The following is a 7,626-nucleotide window of genomic DNA, read 5'->3' as shown; positions in this document are numbered from 1 at the left end:
CATGTATCAAACTTATTTTATTTTTTTTCTTTTGAATTTTGTCCCATGTGCATTGGTTCTTTTTATTTTGTATTTGGGGTAATATATATATATATATATATATATATATATATATATATATATATATATATATATATATTTTTTGTATCCCCTTATTTAATTACTTAATAATTTTTTTTTTCAATGCACATGGTAATTTGATTATTTTGATTTTATATGAGCATGCTTCCCAAAATTTTTATTTTGAAATGTCTTTATTCTTTTTAATTTTCTACCTTTGTTTTTATCATCCATGTTCCCATAAGGTTCCCCACACTTAAACAATACACAATTTCTATCTTAAGCTAACCAAGGATTCAACTTGGAATTTTTATTTTGTTTTTCTGCTTAAGGCTAGTAATGTGGTTATTAAAACAAGGAGGGATTTAGAAGCTCAAGGGGGCTAACAAGGGTGATGTAAAAGGTAGGCTAATTTGGGAAAAGTGAGCTAGAATCAAACAATGGCCTCAATCATATGCAAGCATGTAAATACACTAAATAATGGATATATAGATTGAAACAAAATATAGATTACAATCATAGGGAAGGAAACACACAAGAATAAAAATTTATGGTTAAATAATGTAACCATGTAAATAAGCTCAAAGTATCACAGGTTGTGTGTTCTTTGGCTCAAAAACCATGTTCCAAATACAACTTCAAACAAGTTTAACACAAAAATTTTCATTTTAAATTAGTGAAATTTTTCAAAAATAGGGTCTTAAAAAGAATTTTATTACTTTAACCAAGTAGTAACTAAATGCACAAAATCAAATAAACATGCAATCAAATATTCAGATGCAACAATGAACAAATTAATATTGGTGTTGAAATAGGAAATAACTAACCCATGGAGATCGGTATCGACCTCCCCACACTTAAAGATTGCACCGTCCTCGGTGCATGCTAAGATGTGCAAGTGGATGGGGGTTGTGGTTCCTCAGCTGGGGCTCTTTTTGTTCCTTTTCTTGCTGTTGATTTGGGAATGGCTTTCTCTTTTCCTTTCTTGGTGGCCATCCTGAAAAAGGGAAGAGAAAGTAAATTAAATTCAAAGAGATATATATAGCAAGGAAGAGAACGGAAAAGGTGGTGATGGATGCACATTAAGATATAACTGACATTAACACATGCTCGCGAGTACATGTGAAAAGCCATCAATGGAAAATAGCTAGTGCATATAAGGACAAGTGAATGCAAGGTGTTTATTGGCATGCCGGCAAAGGGCATGAGTAGCATAGATCAAGCATTACTCGTAACAAACCATCATGTTTGTATTGACAATTAATTTCAATTAATACAATAGTAAAGGGAGTTTATGAAAAGCAAGCATTGAATAGTATAAAGTAAAATAGAGAAGTGCATAATGCCATATAGGCTTTTTCACAAACACATAGCATGCATAGTAAATAAGCTATTTGAAAGTATTAAATTGAACATGCAAGCATCCTTTAAAAAGTAATATATAATTGTCAAATAATTATGCAACAATCCACAATGACCCAAATAAAATTCCAACACTAATGAAAATAATGCAATGAATGAAAGTATGCAAGTAAGCAAAAGAAAATAAAAGATAAGAAGAATGAGAAAGGAAGGAAGGGAAGAAGAAGTAAGTAAGAAAAGAGGGAGGAAAATTAGGATTGGGGAAGATAAAATATTTTGGCATATTAGGTTAAGGTGTGCGACGCTGGCGACGCGGTCGCGTGGGTGACGCGGCCGCGTGGTGCGCAATAAGGTCAAGTGACACGGATGCGTGGGTCATGCGATCGCGTGACTCGATTTGTGCTAGTGGCGCGAGTGCAGCCTCGCGCTCGCACAACTCTCTTTTCAAAATCTTATTAGTGCCAAATTTTAAGTGACGCGATCGCATGGGGCATGCGATCGCGTGAGTGGGCTTTAAAGGAATATGACGCGGTCGTGTGGGTCACGCGGCCGCGTGGGAAGGATTATGCGTTCAGCACGAATCCAGCACCACTCTCGCACAACTTTCGGGTGTGCACCACTTTGACGTCGAAATCTTGGTCACGTGGCCACGTAGGGCACGCGGTCGCATGAGAGGCCATTATTCCCATATGACGCGGTCACATCAGCAATGCGGTCGCGTGGGACGATTTGTGCCATTGGCATGCCTCCAGCCACGCTCTTGCGTGACTTTTTGTTCGTTTTCTTTTCTTCCCATTGCACTGGTGACGCGGACGCGTCAGCGACGCTGCCGCGTCGCGTGCATGTTTTTCCATTTTTTTTAATGCAATATGCAGATGCAAATGCAGTGCTTAATGTGAATGCTATGCATGATTCCAGGTTCAGTGAAAATAAAATAAAATAAAAATAAACAACACGAAATAAAATTGAAAAAGAACGATCATACCATGGTGGGTTGTCTCCCACCTAGCACTTTTAGTTATAGTCCTTAAGTTGGACATTTGATGAGATTCCTGCTATGGTGGCTTGTGCTTGTACTAATCCAGGAATCCCCACCAATGTTTGTATTTCCAGTAGCCTCCGGGGTCCCAAACTAAGCATGTAAAGCCCTTAAGAAGCCTCAAACAGATTCTTAGGCTCTCGGGGTGACAAATGCCAGAACAGATTCCAGGATCCCAAACTTTACTTTTACACCCGTTTTTGTCTCGATCTGCATTTTTCCAGCCGGGTGAAAGGTGAAATGAATTCTCACTGCAGCGACCAAAAAGCTTCCTAGACCCATTCAGTTGAGCTTTATACTAACATTTGCGTTTGAACTTAAAGCTTCCAACCATGATGAACCTTGCAGGACAATTCTTACCACTGGCCATCTTCCTCTTACTCTTAATATCATAAAGAGCTCTAAGTTGACCATCCATCTCTAGTAGCCCATATTCAAGTGGGGTTAGAAAGCTAAGGGATATGAATTTTACCCACTTGAATGTTGTGAAAGATGATGGCAACTTAGAGGGAGGCATCTTTAATGGAATTGCAAGCTCCACTCCTTTGTGCTCTTTTCTGATAACTACCACCTCTTTGCAAGCTTCTTCAATTTCAACCTCTTCCTCTTGGCAGCTCTCTTCCAATTCAATCTCCTCTTCATTGCTTTCCAAGGGCACGGGAGGTTGTGCTTCTTCTTCTTGAATCTCCATCACTTGATCAACCTCTTCCAAGTCTTCAACTGTGATATGCCTTGGAGGTTGTACACCCTCCTCAACATCAATTGCAACCATCTTGGAAGGAGGCTCTATGTTTTGACTTTCCCATGGAGGTTCAGCATCTCCTAAGTCTTCAACCAATTCTTCTTCTTCAATAATCCCGGCTTCCTCTACTTGTTCCAGTACAAAGTCATGCTCCGTACTGTTCATTGGAGTTTCTAGTATCTCCTTCATACTACGTTCTTCATTAGATTGTCCACATGAAGCCATGGGGTTTCCCTGAGTGTCCGAACGTCGGGAAGCTAATTGACTCATTATTGCTTGCCCCAATTGATGAATGGTTGCCTGACATCGATCCACTATTTCCTTGAGACGATCCTTTGTCTCTTGATGCACTCGGCTTTCATAAATAGGATCATAGTGATCTTGGATTGATGGATATGGAGATGGTGAATATTGAAGTGGTGGTTCTTGTGAGTAATTGGTTTGGAATTGGGGTGGTTCTATATATGGTTCATATGGCTCATAAGGTGGTTGGTATGGTGGTTGAGGGTTGGGGTTATATAGAGGTGAATGGCAGAAAGGGGCTTGTGATGTGGTGGTCCAAAGTTATGTTGAGGAAAGGGTTCATAGGCATATGGTGGTGGTTGTTGATAGTCCATTGGAGGTGGTTGTTGCCATGAGGGTTGATCAAATCCTTGTGGCTCCTCCCATCATTGATCAAATCCTTATGTTGCCATGATTGTTCCAACCTTGATGCCTATTTTCATTATAGTTTCCATTCCTTACAACAACATTGGAACCAAAATTGAAACCAAAAGGGTGAGAATTCATAGTAATTAATAAAAATTAAAAACAAAAATAAATAAACAAGCAAAAGAAATTTTTTTATTAAATATTTACAATAACCAATAATAAGGCACACGTTTGCAATACCCCGGCAACGGCGCCATTTTGACGTTAGGATTTTTGCCAGTAAAGAATTTCATAAAAACAGTCACGTTGTAGATATAGTCTCTAAACTGACAGAAATCCCTTTGTACAAACGTTTTGGTTGTCACAGGTAACAAACCCCTTTAAAATTGATAACCGAGTATTTAAACCTCGGGTCGTCTTTTCAAGGAATTGCAGGGAGGTGTTCTTATTATTGGTTATGAGTCTTGTAAATTGGGGGTTTTGAAAGTAAGGAAGCAGTATGTTGAATGATAAGAAAAATAAATAATAATAATAATAATAAAATAAACTCTTGGCAAGGTATTAGAGATTGGAAGTCCAGACTTAGTTATCCTTATCAATAATAATGAAAGTTGAATCTTAATTCCACTTAGTCAACCTTTACTAAAGTAAAAGAAAGTCAAGGGATTAATTAGTTTGATCTTCGAATCCTATTTATTTCCTAAGAAAAGATTGGGATTATTGAAGTTCAATTCAATTGGCAAGATAACAATTATCAATTATGCTATTGAATTGGATAACTCCTGAGTTACTGATTTCTTAACCAAAACCAAGAATGTAAAAAGCTAAATATAAGTCACAAATCTGAAAATACCTCAATTGCATTAATAAAGAAAATCATAACATGAAAGCCATAAGCCAATTATTCAAAAGACAAATATCAATTAAAGTACTAAGGTGAATAAAAATGGAAACGAATATAAACAGAAAAGAACATTAAACCTGGGATCGAGAGTCACTCCTAAAACTAAGAGAAGTCCTAAATTCTAATCCTAAGAGAGAGGAGAGAACCTCTCTCTCTAAAAACTACATCTACTCTTAAAATTGTGAATGTGAAAGCCTACTTATGAATGGATGCATTCCTCCACTTTATAGCCTCTAATCTGTGTTTTCTGGGCCGAGAACTGGGTCAGAAACAGCCCAGAATTTGCTGGTCTCGAATTCAACTACGCTGGATTTCCGTCACTGCCACGCGGCCGCATGGAGCACGCGGTCGTGTCACCTAGCATCAGAGAAACTATAAAATATTATATATCAAATCGAAGCCCTGGACGTTAGCTTTCCAACGCAGCTAGAACCGCGTCGTTTGGATTTCTGTAGCTAAAGTTATAGCCATTTGAGTGCGAAGAGGTCAGGTTGGACAGCTTAGCAATTTCTCCAACTTCTTGTATTCCTTCCACTTTTGCATGCTTCTTTTCCATCCTCCAAGCCATTCCTGCCCTATAATCTCTGAAAACACTTAACACACATATCAAGTCATCTAATGGTAATAAGAGGGGATTAATAATAAGCAAATATAAGATCAAAGAAGCATGTTTTCAATCATAGCATAAAATCAGGAAGGAAAACGTAAAACATGCAAATAGTATGAATAAGTGGGTAAAGAGTTGATAAAATCCACTCAATTGAGCACAAGATAAACCCTAAAATAGTGGTTTATCACGGGTGCACCGGATTTTGTTCTCCAACCTCTACATGTGCTTCATCCCAACTTGAATGTAAACTTTAAACTCAAGACCGCTCTCATCAATCTCTTACCAAAGTTCCATGGACTTCCCGCACAAGATCCAATTAGACACCCCAAGTACTTTTATGGTGTATGCTCGACTACTAGGCGGGAAGGATCCGATGAAGTGGCTATATGGTTGTTTGCCTTCCCTTTCTCTCTGGAGGGAAGAGCCAAGGAGTGGTTCTATACCTTACCTAGTGATGTTGTGTCCGATTGGGTCTTGCTTAGAAGAGAATTCCTTGATAAATTCATGCCTGTAGAAATGACGGACAAGCTAAGGAAGGAGATCTCTTGTATTGTACAAGGCGAGATGGAAAATTTATATGAATATTGGGAACGGTTTCGCAAACTCCTTGATTCATGTCCCAACCACATGATTGACACTCAAGTGTTGCTTAGCTATGTGTGCGAAGGCATGAGGGAGCAAGATAAGAATTTGTTGGATGCTTCAAGCAACGGTTCTTTGTCAAAGTATAGGACGGCGGAGGAGGCATGGCAACTCATTACCGACTTGGCCGAGTCCACTCAACATGCTAGACGGAGAGTTAATCGCCCAAAGGCCGTGAATGAAGTTTCTTCTAGTGGTGAGACCGCTCCCCTTACTAAGACCTTGTGTGAGATGACAAGCCTTCTAAAGCAACTCCAAGTGAATCAACAACAACCTCCATCCCAACAACAACCACGACCTCCTCAAAACCAACAATGCCAACAATTGGTCCCCCAAAAAGTATGTGGCATTTGTTCATGTTACTCCCACTACACGGATGAGTGTCCAAGTCTCCAAGAAGATAATACTCTAGCGGCTACCCACAACTTCTACCCACAACAACCACTATGAACGTGCTAATCAAGGATACCATTCACAAGGGAGCAATTACAACCAAGGGTATCCCCAACATGGAGGCAATTACAACCAAGGGAGTAACAACTCTAGTCAAGCTTGGCGGGACAATTATCAACAAAGGGGAAGGGACAATGGAGGCAACCAAAGGTGGAACAACAATACTCCACAAAATCGCTATTCACAAAACCCTCCCAACCAAACACCAAATCAAGGAAGGAACTATCAACCCTATATACCACCTCATAGACAACCACTTCTACCCAACCAACGCCAAGCACCACAAATCACCTATCCTTCCACATCTCCAAATCAAGATGACACACTTCGGTCCATACTCCAAGGACAAAAAAAAACTCCAAAATACACTCAACTCAAGTCTTAATGGTCTCACTTCCACCCTCCAAGCTCTCATTACTCGCATGGAGCCACCTTTTACTCCCACCCCTCAAGCCTCAACCTCTATAGCCATACCCTCTCAACCTCTACCCAACTCCAAGGGTGGCATCAACGACGTAACCTTGAGGTCCGGAACTCAATTGAAGGAAAGGGATTCAAAGGCACCTAGTCCAATGAAAGTCGCTCAAGAGGAAGATGGAGTTGAGATAGAAGAAATTGAAGAGGAGGAGGAGTCACATGTAATAGTCTAAGATGAAGACCCTCTACCAAGGAGTGAAGTCTCTAAAAAGGAGAAAACGTTGGAGGAAGTGGCTCAACCAATCCCATTTCCTATATTGGCAAGAAAGGCTAAGAAGCGTGTGGAACTTGAGCCAAAAATGGTAGAGATGTTCAAGAAAGTGGAGGTAACTATCCCCTTCTTTGATGCTATACATCAATTGCCTAAATATGCAAAATTTCTTAAAGACTTGTATATGAACAAAGATAGAATTCATGAGTTGGAAACCATTCCATTGGGGAGTTCCATTTCGGCTTTAATGGGGGCCATTCCGGAAAAGTGTGTTGATCCGGGTCCTTGTTTAGTCACTTGTGTCATTGATGGAGTCCAATTCATTGATTGTATGTGTGACCTTGGTGCATGCGTTAACATTATGCCTCTTTCCATTTATCATCTATTGAAGCTCCTACCGTTGAAGCGGTCAGCGGCTAGGTTTGTCTTGGCGGACAAGAGCATAATAACCGTGGCAGGTATTGCGGAAGATGTG

The sequence above is a fragment of the Arachis ipaensis genome, chromosome B6, assembly GCF_059453495.1.
Source record: "Arachis ipaensis isolate K30076 ecotype BB chromosome B6, ASM5945349v1, whole genome shotgun sequence".
Taxonomy (NCBI): domain Eukaryota; kingdom Viridiplantae; phylum Streptophyta; class Magnoliopsida; order Fabales; family Fabaceae; genus Arachis; species Arachis ipaensis.
The sequence above is the reverse complement of the archived record's forward strand: the minus strand, read 5'-3'. Positions refer to the sequence as shown.